Source organism: Papaver somniferum, chromosome 3 (assembly GCF_003573695.1).
Source record: "Papaver somniferum cultivar HN1 chromosome 3, ASM357369v1, whole genome shotgun sequence".
In the NCBI taxonomy this organism is placed as follows: domain Eukaryota; kingdom Viridiplantae; phylum Streptophyta; class Magnoliopsida; order Ranunculales; family Papaveraceae; genus Papaver; species Papaver somniferum.
Window position 1 is genome coordinate 160,562,187 of NC_039360.1, and position 18,041 is coordinate 160,580,227.

The 18,041-nt window shown below is 34.2% G+C and overlaps 1 long non-coding RNA gene across 1 annotated transcript; it reads right to left on the reverse strand.

Moving 5' to 3' along the window:
• Nucleotides 1-10,527: 10,527 nt before the first annotated feature.
• LOC113361773 lies at nucleotides 10,528-16,840 on the reverse strand. Its single transcript, XR_003365316.1, has 3 exons — nucleotides 16,751-16,840; nucleotides 16,333-16,410; nucleotides 10,528-10,632 (listed from the first exon to the last, which is right to left on the reverse strand). It is a non-coding gene; the product is annotated as an uncharacterized LOC113361773 (long non-coding RNA).
• Between the last annotated feature and the right edge of the window lie 1,201 nt (nucleotides 16,841-18,041).

The window sequence follows — 18,041 nt, forward strand, 5'->3', positions numbered from 1 at the left end:
TATTTACTACACTTGAACATCTACACCATTTGAGAAAAACCTTTCTCTTTTTGAATTGCAAGTAGATGTTTCAGCTGATGTTATAACTTACTTTGACAGAGTTACGTAATCACAAACACTTTCTAGTTCTTTTTTTTCTAGAACAGTTGCTGGAATGACGTATTTCAAGCTATAATCACTTAGTCCAGTTCAGGGGTTGCTAGAAAGTATCATCTCAACAACACCACCATCTTTTAAGTGTAAGTCACAACATCATACAAAAGTCTACACTATAACAACTTTAAGCATCTAAATATTCTTTGCCATCGTTGTTGTTGATGATGATTTATTTTTTTGTCGAAAAAAAATCATTCAGATTCGAAGATGGGTTTTAATTAGGGTAGATTAGAAACTAAGAGAAGTTTTGGTTTTTTGATTTTGATTTTGATTTTGATTTTGGTGAGAGAAAGTTAATCTTCTTGTTTGATTATTAGTGGTGAATGGGATTGAAGTTCTGTCTATGGGTCTTTTTACAAGCTTAAGAAGCGAAGGTGAGGCTAGGGTCCCAGGGGGAGGGGAAAGTATTTTGGTGAAATTTTGATGAAATTTTGGCGGGGTTTAGTGCGCCAAAACTTAGTTATTCCTTCCAATAAAGATTGCAATCGTGAAATATCTTGACGAGTGCATACGGATCAATGAGTTGTCATAGTTTACTGTCGTTAGATCTGAAAGAGAATGTACCAGATGTAAAAATATGTGGAATTTCCGGGGGAAAAGGTTTGGTGGGAATTTCGAGCGCCAGATTTAAGGGGATATTGGGATATGTTTGCTTCAAAGTTCAGACACAAAAGTAAGAGATAATAAAGAAAAAGAAAAAGGGTAAATTAAGGTCATACATGTATACACGTTTCAATTATACTTGTGCCCCTTGTTTTTGGCTTGGTAAAGAAAATTGTATCATTTGTAATCAGTGAAATATGGTTGCTTATAAAAATGTAAAAGTCAAGTTGTTATGCTATTAGATAAAATTGATGTAATTAAGTGAAGTGGATCGGTGGATATTAGGTGAAATCGATGGATAATATAAAAAGTCGAAGAAATTTGAGTGAAGTTGGGTAAAGTCGAGCGACATTTGTGAGACTGATGAATACCCAGAGAAATTGATGAAATCCAGGTGACGTCGGTGAAATTAATCAGTAAGATCGATGGACACTTAGTAAAATTGATGGGTAGTCGAGGAAATGGATGGTATACCAATGAAAACGAGTAAGGTCAGGGATGGGTAGTCGGTGAAATCCAGGTGAAGTCGGAGAAATTGATCAGTAAGATCGTGGACATTCGATGAAATTGATGGGTAGTCAAGAAAATGGATGGATGCCGATGAAAACGAGTAAGGTCAGGCGGTATTGCCTAAGCTTGATGGATAATAGGTAAAATGAGTGTGGTCACTGGACATCCGGTGAATTCGGTGGATAACCGGATAAACCAATGAAATGCGAGTGTAACTCTTGTCTATGATTCGTCGAAAAATTCACTGGACATTACTCATTGGATATATATACTTCGAGATTTTCAAAAGCCGATTCCAAAACAAGATTTTACGATTTTACAATCTGTTTAGTGTCACTGGATGCTCGTAGAGATTTACATATTAAGTCGATTTGAGAAAGACTTATAATATGTTCAAGTCAAGTATACGACTCTAGAATTCATTGATTAGTTCCTTGAGATGTCCCGCTAAAATATCTGTCATATCTGAAAAGAAAGATAAAACCTAAAAAGTTATCTATCATTCTGTCTTTCTCTTATCCTCTCGTCCTGGTATATGTTTCTCCCCTAACCTCACTCATAGAAAACTAAAACTGAGAAATAATGAACCCTAACTTGTCATTATTTTTTTCCCCGTCTAAACTCATATAACTAATAAGGAAACTTAGACCAATAAGAAAGACAAAAAAGATGAATTCAGTTTGATTCTTAAACCACCAAAGTATACATATACATGTATCATCTCGAGAAATTTGGCGATCCTCAAGGTCGTTTTGACGATCTATCGAGGTACAACCACAAACAAGATATAAAAGTCGTTATATTAGCCAAAAACGTATATGATTCAGGTTGCGATACTATTGTATCTAGTAACGGATTTGAATTTTCATACCAAATTAAGATTCACTAGTGATTAAGTCCATCTAACTCAATTAGGTTTTTAGGTGGGTATCCTATTACCCGAAACCGAACCGACATCAATTGCTTAGTGTCCGGTTATGTTCCTAAATTTGGGTCCCGTTGGCAATCTAGACACCCGACTGGTATATCGGAATCTCACAATGTCTCACAGGTTAATGATTTTGTAAATCAAATACATTTGTCTAGTTTTGATTTTTGTTTTTTCCCAATTCCTACTTCCAAATTTTTCTTAGGTTTTAATCTTTATTTAGTACACTAATAAAAAGTTATAATTAAACGTTTATAAGGATAACATGGATTAAAGCCTAAAGGAGCTCTTAGCATCGATTAATCTCATGGAAGATTCATTCGAATGTGTAGTTCATTCAATATTATATGATTGCTTAGATATTTATATAAACCGATAGTCAAATAGAAAATCAATTGATTATGGAATTCGTTGAATCCTATTGGATATACTTAGAGATTTACATAAGTTGAGCCCCATAAAGATTTATCTCAATTAGTAATGTATTTTATCTCATTGGGATATGTTTAAGAATTTACTGAAGTCGGCTCCTAACAAGTTCATCTAACCCTGAAATACATATACAATAATCATAATTTGTTATCATTAGATTTTGTTGGACATAAATGCTTAGATATTCACCGGAGAATATTACATATAAGACGTAATTCCCTGTTATCTTCGTATTTCATTTCCTCTCATCGAAAATGCTTAGTAAATTACATAAGTTGATTCCGTATAATATTATTCGTCTTTAGAATTTATTCGATCAAGGAGAAAAGATATTCTCAGTTGTCAATAATATCTGAACAAATCCACTTGAAAAGTGTAAAAAAAGGAGAATGAAATGAATCAGAAAAACTATCGTACCTTGTAGACTTGTCCAATACTCAAATTCGTATTACTGGTGTTGTTCCTATTTATGAATGCACCAATGGAGTGTACGTGTTAAAATTTAAAAAAATTACTACTGAAAACTTTGGACCCCTATACAATGGTGTCACACTGTTCAAAAAAATATCAAAACCATGAGAACCGTTAGATTAGATTTACTTTGGACACTTGGAGCTAAGCTAACTCTTATATCTTTGGAGACCAATGAAAATGGTGTCCGAAATAAAAATAGTCCAACCCAACTACATTACATATAATTACATCTAAGAGATGTGCACGTGGTTTCCGCTCGTGTTACGAATCGCAGCCGTACGTCTTTATGTTTAGGTACCCGAGAACCCAAAAGAGTATATAATCGAAGAAGATAGAGAAAACCTAAAACTTTAACCTAATTCATATGTTATCTCACTCTCGCCTCTCCTCTGTCTCTCCGCCTCCTTCATCTCCCTCACTCAGTAACCTAACAATGCAAAATATGAACCCTAACTCGATTTCATCTATTTTTCTTTCTAAAACACATCTTCTATCCCCAAATCGAGATGAAGAAAAAGAAAACAAATCAGAAAAACCAAATATCGTCTGCATCAACAATTTTGGATGGCCAAGATTTCTGATACCCAAAGTTGGTACTGATTAGAGATGATAATCTCCTGTGAAGAGGAAAGATACCCAAACTTTTCAACAACAAATAGTTCCATAATCAGTTCTGATTTTAGGATTTCCTTAAACTAATACTCAATAGATACATCGATCTATAAAATCACCGGAATGATTGGGTTTTATCGACGGTGGTTTATATGACTACTACGTATTCTAATGGAATTAGATATTGGGAATACAGAGTCTTATACTTGGAATTTGAGAAGGACCAATTTCATAGTCAGATAGGTCAGCCACAAAATTTTGTTGTTAAACAATGTAGACTTACTGGTGCTAATCCTCTTTCTCAGGAAATGGTAAGAGTTCTTTTCTATTTGTTTTGTAATTTTGGGATTTTACAGTACATTTATTAGTAATTGATGGAAAAAATTGAAACTTATCTTAAAAACTAGTTATTGGAAGGATTTATAGGAAAGACGCATAGCTTATATTGGTCTGTTCATGACATTGTTGGCTAAGCTTGTATAGTTGGTTAGTAAGTGCAGTGGATCTTTAAGGTTAGTAAGTGCAGTGGATCTTTAAAAAAAATTAAACTTTCAACATGTTTGTACTTCAAGGGACAGATCATGCAGTCAAAATTTTGAAGTTTAGCAACAATGCAACATGGTCATTACTAATTGTGTTATCTTAAATGGTTAGTATGACCTCTGAAAAGGCTGAAATCTGTGCACGAGTGAAAATCTTGTGGTTGATTTTCTTATGGTGTAGTGCTTGACCACCGTTTGTAAAATATTCACTTGATACCACCGTTTCATCTGATTTACCTTTTTTGTGTGGTTTTCGTTTTGCAGTGCATCTCTTATTGAGGACCATTTGTTCCCGAAAATGCTATTAGCGGGATAAATGAAAGAGAGACAATTAATCCAGACCCTCCTCCGTCTAAGATTGGACGCCTGAGATTCATCTAAAATTGGACGTTTCTTCGAGCTGACCAAGCATAATTGTACCATTAGACTGTGATCAGTTTTTCTTTTCATCTTTTAAGTATCTCATCGTTGTAATTGAAATAATAAATGTATTTATCAATTATAAAAATAATTATTTTCTGAATTAATTTTTCGATTTATTTATAGCAAACTAGCAATTTTTTAATTTCGAATTTTGTATTGATGTTGGCTTGAAAACCTAACCTCGTGCAACCTAGGAAATTGTATCGGTCTGAACTTTGACCAACTGAACATTCATTGTTATGAACATTTGTAGAAGCGCCTAAAGAAATTCCAATTCCCACTAGAACCTAGAAATTGAAATTCGCGTTGAACTTTGACCAATTGGGCATTTATTATTCTAAGCTTTTGTGGGGGGAAAGCAATTCCCAATGTGTTGTTGTTGTTGTTCTCAATATTAGTTATGGAATGATTTGGGAACTACCAATGTTACTTGTTGAATGATTTGGTAACTATTCGCCAACCACCACTCAGTTGCTTTAACCTACCACAATTACGAAATCACAATATTTGGCTATTTACAAGCTAATTGCTAAATAAATTCACAACAACATGTAAATTCAGCTGCCATATTGTTTGGCAAGTACATGATAACTACAAAACTTTAGTTGTTAGAATATTCGGCAACTAAGTAACAACTGAGAAAACGAGTGGGTCTAATCTATGGCATTTAAAAAATGACGTATTTGACTACTAGAAATTAAGTTGCCAAAAGTTTGCATAGCAACTAGAATTTTTTAGTAGTTGCCTTTGCATTTGGAAACACCCCATACGGCAACTAAAGCTTCGCAACTAGCATTAGTTTCCTTTTTTTCGGCAACTCAAAACTCATTTTAGGCAACTAAATTAGTATGGTTGCAAATGCTCGGGTTTTTTGTAGTGATCAATATATATCAAAGTTGTTAATCCTTCAAGATTATCGACATGACTCAAATAAAAATGCATATCAGAGTTATTCCAAAGTGGACTCACCATCATCGCCACTAACAATACCACAATCCAGAGAGATGGCGTATTTAGTAGAGAGAACTAAATTTTCAATCAGAAATTAAACAAACAGGATTGCAGACCTTACCAACAGTCTACATTTAACATTAGACTATGAACTTTAACATGCTCAAGCTGAAACTAAGTACAACCAATTTTATTTGCACCGGACAATCATCATCACCAGCATCTTAATCTTTGCCTGTAACTTCCTGCGAATAAACAATGATAGTTATTGTTTGAATCTGAAGCATTCAAAAATAATACAGACAAGAAGTAAAACATAGTTATAAGTCCTGATTCAGTTAAACACAAGTTGACAGAGATACTTCAAACAAACATTATGTGCATGAAAGAACTCCAAGACTAAAGTGTTCCACTAATCCAAACTGACCTGTTGTATTCAATTGAATGTGAACAAGTTGCTTCAAATTAGTAGCATGCCATTATTTTTCGGATCCATCCATAAGAAATCTATTTGGCTAGAGATAATGCATCTTGAGTAGTCCTATACAAGATAATATAAATATACGATCCAAGTGCATGTGAGAATAACCATTGACTCCAGCCACTATTAAGGATGAAACACATCAAAGAAAAAGTAGGAAGCATTTTACAACCCGACAATGAGATATTAGGTACCTGGCTCTGAATTTCTCCCACCACCAAAAGCATGCACACTTTTAAGACTAGCACACTCAAGCAACAATGTACCTATATCTCTCACTGCAACAAAATGAAATATCATTAGTTCAGGTTTACAACCTATAGAATTTTGTAGATAAATGATTAGATCAACTATAAGAAAATATATGGATAAAGGAGACTCAGATTTAATGTTCTTTCGAGGTTCAAAAACTTTCTGTAGGTACCTTCCTTATGACTTCAACTACGGAAGCACCAAGACGAGTTAACAATAAAACTAGAGAGATAATAACCAGGTTTCTAAGGTAAGTAAACATAATAATAAATGATACTTTGAAAGTTTCTCATTTCAATATAAACTGAAACTAAAACTACCTTTAGATAAGAAGATGAAGCCATTGTTAGCTATTAGATATCCTTACAAACTGAAATTAAAACAACAAAAAATGATCAGACACCTTAATGTGGCCAAAATAAGTAGCATCCCTAATTTTAAAGTTTCAAATCGTAGGGAATAAAAATGTCTGCATACCTTATATGATATATGAACCGAATTCAAGATCTAATTGAGCATATTCAAATGTTGCAACATCACCACCAGAACAACCACAACATTCAGAGTTTATTAAAAAGAATAGTCAGTAACATACATATCTCCAAAAAGGTGTAAATCTTAAACAAATAACAATTACTTTTATAAGATGAGCTTCATTTTCACCAAATAAGGTAAATCATTTCATCCCTCCTCTTCTATCCATGAATGAGTGTAATCCTAACTTCATGAGATTCAAGCTTAGTGTATTAAGCAATCCAAACTTCAAAAGATCCAAGCAAAGCACAACTGCTGGCACACACAAACAAGGCATAACCAAAGAAAACTAAACATAATCAAGGCCATAGTCGAATAAACATCATCAACATATATTGAAGTAGTTAGGTTGTCGATTGAAAGATCTGTTTTCTAACACCTCCACTCCTTCGCTATTTGAAAAACTTTTGTTGTTGGATTTTCCTTACTATATACATCTAGGCTACGTGATACTGTAAATGAACATAAACAACATCGTTCAATATTCAGTATTAGTGAAAGTGAATTTGACAAGCAAAATCAGGGGAAGAATTACATCATAGATGTATATTAGGAGGAGTACCCTAAGTTGTAGGTGAATTTAATACAAAAAATTACCATATTTTCTTACCTGGAATAGGGTCAAGAAATGACACCAAACTCCCATGGTGATTAAACCCACAATCCAGCAACTAACTAGAAAGAAACGCAAGCCAAATTAAATCAACAAGTAGATATGTGACACCAATTGACAAAACAAAGCCAGAGTTATTTCCAAATTTAACACGATATTAAAATTAACAAGTTTCTAGACAGAATCTTCATGACAAAATTTCATGACTACCGGATCCAGAAAAAAAAACTTGAAGTCACTATGAGGAAATAGAGAAATTGAAACAACACGGAAAATTTTTCAGAACAAAACAAATCGTAGTCATATAACTAGAATAATCAAACCTTCAATAATCATTAGAGTTGAATATCAGTTAAGAATTCGAGATTTAACGAAACCCCAACTGAATAAAAGAAAAAACCTCAAAATTCGAGACTTCACGAAACCCCATAAGAAAAACCCAAAATTCAATTCAACATCAAGAAATTTTAAATCTTGAATAATCCCTAGAGCTGAAATCATTTAGATGTGGACCCTTAATAACAAAAACCCTAACAAAAAATGAAAGAAAACCCCAAATATGTTCATTAGAGAGGAAAATCTCATAATTCTCTAAGGGTTTTCTTCAATTCGATTCTGGGTTTTTACTGGTATTTGATCCAATCGGAAAAGGCTAAGAACGTGTTATGATTTTGATCAAAGATTGAACTAAAAAACAGATCTAAGACTTGGTAAATGATAATAGGAGATTACATAAAACCTTGGTGAAAGCGTGTGAGTGAGTAATCTAGAGAAGAAAACATGGGAATGGATGGTGGTGATTGTTGGTAAGAAGTATTGCAAGAAAAGAGAAAGGTCAGAGAACTCAGAGAGAAGCGGATGATCAATTTTTTCTCTGTAAAGAGATAAGGAAGAGAGAGGGGAAGGGAGAGATAAGTAAGGTCGATAGAAACGAGAGAAATATAGAAATTACAGAAACTATTCTCGCACGCAGTCTTAACTATATTCCTTCTAGAAGATTTTTTTATTTACAAAATTACCCTATAATATTACGACTTCCTCAGAAACTCGATTCACTTTTTCGTGATTTTTCTATAGAAACGTCCTCCGTAGGAAGCCCAACTGATAAAGTTTACCCTTGGAAGTCGTTTTTATAAAGCTCAATCAGACTTAAAAAACTTGTTTTCCACTAGTGTCATGGATAATCCTATTCACATCATGTCTCAAAATATCTGCTTCAATATTTCTCTAAACCTCGAATGACTATGAGTTTGAAGCCAATATTTCGGTGATATGTTATTCTTACAAAACTCCCCACTCCATTAAGAAATTGAACACGATTCAAAATATTTGACCTTGACATCTATGAGTTTGAATACGAAACATGGAAATTAAGATTGGTGGGTGATATTAGGTTGTATTTAGTAAAATTGGGCCTTAGGTTATTTCTACAGAGAGGTGTACCGAGTAAAATTTAAAATTTTGAACGGGTATACGATTGCAACCAGTAAAGGAATGGATATGACCTATTGAGAGTCGTTTTCAGAAAATAAATCTAGAATCATAAATATATAACAAATGGAATACAAAAGAGGAAATAGTTAAATGAGATTTGATCTTCGACCGTTGATCTCTTCTTGTATTTCATAAAAGCATCGGCCACCTCATTTCCTGGTATTTCTAGTACGAGAAATACTAAAAAGTGTTTGGATACCATAATTAGAAGGCAATTCTACCAATTAGAGTCAGAAAAAAAAACTACTTTACAAAATCTTAATTTTTTTGGTTTTAGAAGCCATTACGATATTGCGTGTCTAAACTGACTGATGGGGATGTGGCATTCTTTTCAACTGGTCACAGGATCGACTCTTTATATCAACATCTAATTACGTATCGAATAACATTAATACTAAGTTAGAGAAATTCCCAAATTCTCAGTCTTAGGGTTCTAATACTACTTCTGAAAAATTGAAGGAAAAACTAGGAGTGGAGGAAATAAGTGAAAGGAGACAATCACCATTAACAAAGTTAGCAGAACCATGACTAGTGGTTCCATTTTAAGAAGAACGTAATCCACAAAGTCAAGCTTTTTATAACATTTGAACCAAACAACAAAACATGTTGAAAATGTATGCCTCAATTGGGTGGTAGTACCTATTTTATCAGAAACCATCTCATCAAGGATGGTTATTTATTGCTTGTTATGATGAACATATCTCTTAAGAAAGATGATGAAGAATAAGAAATCACCTTCTCAGTCTTAATAGCAGCGGTATTTTCTAAAGATGAAGAAAAAGTATTTTATGAAGATGATGAAGAAGAAATCATCTTAGTAGAACTATCTGAAGAAGAAATCAACTTCTTAGCAGTAGCAATATCGGAAGATGATAAAGATGGAGATGAAGAAATAAACCTCTTTCAATTATATAGAGAAAATGCAGAAACAAGTACTTTCTTATCTGCCAACCTACCTCCTAACCGAGAGATCAGGTGGAAAATCGTCAGCCAGAGGCATAAACAAGGATATGGTATCCCATAACTCAGGAAATCATTATTGGATATTGTCCTATTATTTCATAAAAAGATACCAAGAGAATAATGTGAATTTACTCTATTATATTGCTAAAAGAAATGATTTCCAAGTTCCTGAAAAATCTTTAACAAATACTAGGACTGACTGATCATGTCTTAACTGATCAGCTTGCACATATATGAATTGATAAATTTCAATTTTTGACTATTGCTTTATCTGATCTCGGAGAAGTTGATTATAATCAACATGTCAATTCCGACAAAAAGAAGACTTATTCAGACTGGAATTTTTTGAACCTTAAAAAATTAGACAGGATGGTTCTGTCTGGTTTGTGTTTTCTCTTTCATCTAGACTGGATATTTTTTTAAGTAGAAAAACCTGAAATTCGTTTTATAGTGTTCGTTTAAAGGAGATGTAATTTCGAATCCAAAAAGAAACATACACATGTTCTTTAGCATCAAGGCTTCATTATACCATACAAAATAACAACATCCAATTGAAGTTCCCGAACCAAGTACCTACGTTCTATGTATTGTAAGTTCTGTTTTAATCTGTCTTTGAAGCTGAGCCCAACTTTATTTGCAAATAGTCAAATTTAATCACCACTCACTGCAAACCAAGAGAAATCAGGCATATTTTCCATGTATTTAGATAACAATCATATAAATTATTCACTATACTACCATAACGAAAATGAATATTTTTAATAAGCTCAAAAGACCAAATTACGGTAAAACTTCGATAAGTTAATGAATATATCGAAACATACAAATTTTAAATTTAAAATAAAAGTATGTAGATAATTTTTTATTATAATAATAAATACTTAAATCTTCTATTTCAGTTCAAATTGTGTCTAATTATTTTATGACATAATATATGATTGTATGTTGTATATCTTGTATATATGACAATATTTCGTATATCAAGAAGTGTCTAAATCTAAGAAAAGATGTATAAAGTTAGTTTTCTTCGGTGATGGCTCTGGCGACCGAAAGACAGGTTTATTCACCAGATTCATCAAGTTTTCATCTTCTTTATTTTCGTTTTCTTTTCATCTAATTTAGCCCCTACTTTGGCTTGTTTTCTCGTTGATTTAAGTGGTTTTCTTTCATCGTTTTAGGATTTTTCCATAGAAGTCATGTCTAGATGTACCAGGTTTTCTATTCCGCATAAATAGTTTCCCCATCTTTATCTTCTCAAAATGTAGTGAAGACGTTACCATCTTCATTTTCTCATATTGAGGCGCAACTTCCATCCCCCTCTTCTCATAATAATACACATGTATGTTCCTCCATAAGTTCTTCATCTTCCTCTAAAGAAAACGCGGGTCTTAATGATAGATATTATCATTATCCATTTCAAAATTTCGATGGACGCAATGATGTGGTGAACGGGAGGGGTTATGCTAAGGGTTCGTTCTTCAAACATTTACACAATCACCATCTTTTTTTCGACGTTAACAAGAGCATCTACAGAGGTTTGATTTCTAGTGATTTACATATATATCATGTTTGGAAGAATGTGTTTCTTTGTTTACGTATATGGCTTTGTTGTAAGTGTATGCACTTACATACATGAAAGATGTCTTGTAAAGGGAAAGATAGAACTGTTCATGGAGATATCATTGCAGGATCTCTTAAGGGCTCAGCTGCAGAACTTCTTACTTATGGTTTGGGTAAACCAGTTGAGGTTATAGATGGATGTGTAGTTAGTACCGTGGAAGATGATCATGTTTCCCTTTCACAAGAATTGCTAAATGCAGCGTTTCAGCGGCAATTTACCATTTTCACCTGCATTCCCCATCAACGTAGACTCAATTTCTCAACGTCCCTGAAGGTTTTCCTTGACCAAGTATTAGATAACCCAGCTAACATGTTTACATGGATACAACTCATCATTTTTCCTATTTGCACCTTGACCTTATACAAACCAAAATCTTCAGCTGACGACAAGTTCAACAACATGATACATTTTCAAGTTGCGGCAGTTAGTCACGCCTTATCTGTTTAGAAGGAGATAATGGCTGCTTCGCGTTAATTAACAGATTGTTGTGACAACCTCTAAAATGTGCTAAGCAGGTTGGTAAAAAGAAACATGAAATGGCCACTTTGAATGCATCGCGTAAGAAATTTAGATGTGGTCATTTTACAGATGCAATCAGGGTATTATCCTCTAACGGTGTCGCGCCCCGCAATGAATCTGCTTACGTGGAATTGTTACATAAACATCCAGCTGCACCTTCACCTTCCGTGCCGAGTGAGACTTTCTCTATTGATCCTATTACCGTAGATTCAAGGTCTTTTCTTCACACCATCAGGATTTTCACAAAAGGTCCTTCTTTGCGGATGAGACGTTTTAAGTGTACAACATTTAATGGATGTTTTGAGGTGGGCAGCATCGGCAGTTGCAGACGACATGCTGTCTTCAATTACATGGGTTGTCAACCTTTAGTTGGCAGGCAAATGCCCTAGTGGTTTAGTTGATCTCATAACCAGTGCACCCCTAACACCATTACTCAAACCCGGTGGCGGACTTAGGCCAATTGCAGTTGGTACAGTTTGGCGTAGACTAGTCTCTAAGGTGGTTGCTTTCTCCGTCAGCAAGGATATGACATCATATTTGGGGGTGCAAGCATTTTACTTGTTGTAAAAGGCCTCCTAGAGTTGAAGTGTTACTCTGAAAAGATGTCAATGATGCTTATTGACTTCTCTAACGGCTTCAACATGGTATGCAGATCTCATTTCATCAAGGGGGTTCGACTTCATTGTCCAGGTATTTCTCGATGGGTAGGATTTTGCTACACCAGGCCTGCTAGACTCTATTATGACCAATATATTTTGTCTTCTGTACTCGGTGTCCAGTAAGGTGATCCTCTTGGTCACCTTTTGTTTTATTTGACACTTTATCCTCTCGTGAAGTCTATTGCCTCCCGTTGTAAGCTGATTTGCACGCGTGGTACCTAGATGATGGTATAATCATTGATGATACACTCGAGGTGGCCAAGTGATGAAGTAGGATAATTGGATTTGGATTTAGTGGAGTCCCGAGAACCAACAGTTGCTCAAGTATGCAAGTACGTATGAGAGTAGAGAGTTTTTAGGGAGTTTTATTTTTGAAAGGTTTTAGTTTTTTGGTGGTGTTTATATGCACGTTTATAGGTTACGGGTTTGTCGCCCATTTTGTTTAGAAGTATCTTTACTTTTCTCAGGTTACAAGTTTAGTGTTCTATTTAAGGTTTTTTTTAATGTTTTAGTCGGCAGTTTTTGATGATCGAAGAAAAAAAGAATGAAACTTAGAGAGGTTTTGTATTTAATTTATGTTTAATCCTATAAACTTGCATCACCAAGAATTTGCGCATAATAGAATATGAAGGGCCGATCAGGGGGTTTGCATCTCAATATAAAGAAATGTTTTTTTTCCTTCCTATGATCCCATAAGTACTGTTGAAGGCGTATTCTCCCATGATATCGATAGACCTAATAATGGTGTTAAGCTTTTGGGCAGTCCAGTGAGTTTGGATCTAAATTTTATTAGTGATATGATGTTGAGCAGGGTGAACAAGGCCGTTTAACTAATTTCTGCCATAAAAAAACTCAAGGACCTTCATAGAGAAAGGTTATTACTTTGCAATTACACCGGTGTGTCCAGATTATATTTTGTTATGTGAACTACTTATCTTGCGGCTCTTTAACAAACTACTGATCTTTTTTATGATCATTTTTACCAGTACTTGAGACTCTTAATTACTAGCGATGTTGCATGGTTTTAGCTATTGCAGCAGAGATTATCTACCTTGCCTATCAAAGATGGAGGCCTTGGTATTATACTATGGCAGACACTGATAACCTACTGCTATCTTTCCTCTCAGATCCACACTGCTTCGGTGAAAAAGGTAATTTTCGGTAACTTATTCTGTACACACAAAGGTCTTGCTTATCAGTTGACTCTCCAAAATTTTATCCACGTTTGTGTATTACCTCCCCCCCCCACCCCCCAATTCCTTGGAAGTTACTTATTTTGATGCGGTCAATAAGAAAATCCGTAAGAGACTCCATTCTATGGCAATGTAACTGTGTCAAACGTGATCGTGACTATCTTTTGGTTGTACCCATTAGTGGGCTTAATCAATGCCACAAACATGATCGCCTTACCATCCCCCTTTTGTTGAGAATGGTTTGTGCTCAAGAGTTGTAATTGATCTATGGACATCTTTGGTGATCATGCGCTTTGTTGTGTTAAATTTGGATCAAGTTCCGGCACGACCATGTACGCGATGTAATTGCTGACATTTGTTACAAAGCTGGTGCACATAAAGAATTTTCTCTTGGGTTTTTTTCCGACAATGACAGTGATTTACGTCCTGCATACATCCTTGTTCATAACTGGGAAAATGGTCAAGATGTTTGTACCGATGTTACAAATGTCTCATCCTTCACTTGTGTTCGTGCTTTTCTCCCAGGTAAAGCCATTGTGAATGTTGTATCGCGTAAACGTACTTGTGTTTCACACGGCTACAGTTTAGGCATTTTGGATATCTATATTTTAGGTGAGCTCCGTGAAGATACTATGTGTTTTTTAAGCGTTTGAAAAATTGTCTTGTTAATAATGATGTTAGTAGTGGTTTAGGTAATTTTATTTTTTATATATTAGGAGCCGCTATTCAAAAAGGTGTTGGAGCCCAAATTGTTGTTGGGTTATCAACCAAAGGTCTGTACGAATCTGGTGACAATTGAACTCTTCATTTACGACATAAAATGGACAAATAAGTCAAAGTATTTGAAGTTAAAGTGAAAACAACAAGAAGAACAACCCAACAAAACCACTCAGGACTTCTCAACGTACTACAAATAATTAGAGATAAAAACAATGTTATACAAATGTGAACAAAAGAAAATAACTTTAGATCCACACTTAATAAGCCATTATAATATAGTGTTATTATAAAGATTATCAATTAAGTTGAGCTTTATTGGAAATTAAAAGATGTTATTATCTCCTAAATTTAACGAAGTTATTAATTTAACACATTGTCCAAATCGGAAGAGATAAAAAATATTATTTTAACGAAGTTATTAATTTTGAATTAATTGAACCAAATTGTATTGCAGTTGATCACTTAACTGTCCTAACGGGAAAATGTTGAATTGAGACACGTATATCAAAGCCCACCGAGCTCCGTTCATTCATTTTGATCCCTAGTAGACGGTGGTACTCCATTTAAGATAGGCCCTCCGAAAAAGCAATTAGGGGCACTTAATACTCTGTGAAGTTATGGGTACGGAAGCCTCTGTGAAGTAATGGTAATCAATTAAGGACCAGACCTTGCCACAGGAATAGCCTAAGAAGACTCTCTCCAATGTCTCCATGACCGCGAAGTGTCTCAACTAATCCTCGTTGTACTGAATTATAAACTCTACTGTCATCATCTCATACTTTATAGTTTCAGTTCTAGGTTTTTTCTAGCCATACGGACATCTCGAGGACAATTGTGCATTGTCAATAAAGTCGGTGACTACTTATATGTATTGTTGTAGATGAAGTTGAAGGTAATTCAACCACGACGACGACTAAATCCAGTAGATGCTAAAGTAGTGCTTACTATGTCGTCTCAATATTCTGAAATGAAGAAGAAGAAGCAAATTGCAGGTGAGCTAACTAATCTATAACGCGTTGTTTTGGTCTCGGAAGTTTCTGCGAGATGGGGTCTTAGTGATGTTTTAATGTTTGGTGGCACTTCGTTTTCTGTAAGTTTGTTGAGATGCAACAGACTCTCACCCTCAATTTTCTTGATTATTTTATTATCTTATGTTTGAGTAATCAGACAGCCCTAACATATCTGTCATAACCAACATTCAGTAAATCGTAGCATCACTGATTCGACATCCAAAACACGAAAAAATATTGTTCACTAAAATGATTAAGAGTCCTAAAGTAGGATACTATGTACACATGTAATTTCTGTCACATGTGTACGACAGTGTACACTTATATTATAGATGTACATATATGTACACATGTAATTTTAGCATCATTTTAATATGGTTTTATGATCAATAAAGTATATGTAATCATCTCACTTACCTATAGTGCCACTTCATTTTAATGCCAGAAATCAACATACTTTATTAGGTGCATTGGTGTTTGAGGCTGTAAGGTACACAACTTCGAACGTCACCCTTTTAATTAAAATATATCACATGTGAAATTCCTATACTAAGTGAAAACATATTCGCAGGCTACAACTTGAACCAATTTATCGATACGTAAAGTTAAAAACAAGAAGAAATATAGGTGAAGAACACTAACCGAGTACTGTGAAATCAGAAACTCTATTGGGAATTTCCTTGAACAGCTCAAAGGAAGCACTTTTAATCTGCTTGAACCCTACGAACAATACAATAATCAAAATTCAGTTTTGGAGATTGAATTTCAAAGCTTAATTTTACCTATAAAAAATCCAACATCCGTTTATTGCTTTCCCTAATTTTTGGTTTGTATACATAAAATATAGCTCCCAAGTGGACAAGTGTACAACTATGGACACCTAAATAATCAATATGTGGACAACTACATACACCTAAATAACATAACATGTGTATACAATTATGTACACTATTATATTCTCTTTCATGTTGTGCCTAGTAATGAGAAGTTAAGGTTTAGTCATTCTTAACGAAAAAGTGAAAGAAGAAAATTTATATCAAACTGAGTGAGCATGGTTTACCTTTATCTGGGTCCTTCTGTTCTGAAACCAGAATTAATATGGAGAGGTTCAAGACCTAATTAAATCTCTACTTAACTGCATCTTTTGTTTCTCATCTGGATGAGGACAATTCTTAAAAATACTAGACACCAAAAAACAAAAACAAAAAATGAAAGTAAGTATCTAGGACTCAAATTGGTTAAGTAATCATTAGTAACTCCAATATACAGAAACAAAGAACCTTGGAAGATGAAAACGAAAAACAACATAGATTTTGTCTTTGGAAAAGTAAATTAAAACAAAAGTTTGGTTGCAAGAAAATAAAATAGAAGTATCAACTAAACCAGTATGAAAGCAAACAACAATTTAATAAACAAAGTGAAACACCATTACCTGATCTCCTTTGCAAGGCCTGCCTAAGACCTTGTTATATCCATCGTATATGGTGTGTGTTAAGCTGTCATCACCTATCAAAAATTTATAAAAACATTAAGTTGATGAAAAGTCCATAAGCTAAGACCAGGAGAGCTACCTAGGATCAAAAGGTGTACAACTATGTATATATTAACGATCAAAAGATGTACAACTATGTATACATTAGGAATCAACATGTGTACAATAATGTACACATTAAGAATTCAATAACGAAAGGCCATTCTGCTTTAACCCATTACGGTTTCAACAAACATGAAGCAAAAAATACTACAACTTAATTAACCCATTACAAAAAGTTTAGTTGTTTCGAAAACAGGTGTACTCAAAAGTACAATGGTACAACTGGTGTAGTAAAAAGTAAACCTAGTACAACCGGGAACAATAAAAGCAATACACATAAGAATTCTACCAGATTATCTTCACATATTTACTAGGAATCGAATAAATGGTTAGAGACGTTGCATGTGAAGAATTTACCTTGCCAACTTTACCATTGTGAGATTCAACTCGTTTTGCTACAGCCGATATTATTACCTATTAAAAAAATGTAAAAAATCATGACAATCCAAGATGGGATGAAAGAAACCATAAGACAAATAAAGTGGATAAACAAGGGTAACAAGAAAAATAGCAGCGAGCATAAAATAGATTTTGCACATCAATCATTCAATTGAATTCCCTAATGGAATCTAATTTTTTTCCATTTATATCAATTGCATACCCTAATGGATATCTAAAAACAAACATAATTAAATTAAATATAGATCAAATTACCTTAAAGTTATGAACTCTTGATCAGCAGATCCTTTGAGTGGAAAATCACATCTAATTATCCTCCTCATAAGAAGATCCAAAGCTCTGGATATTAATCTCAAAT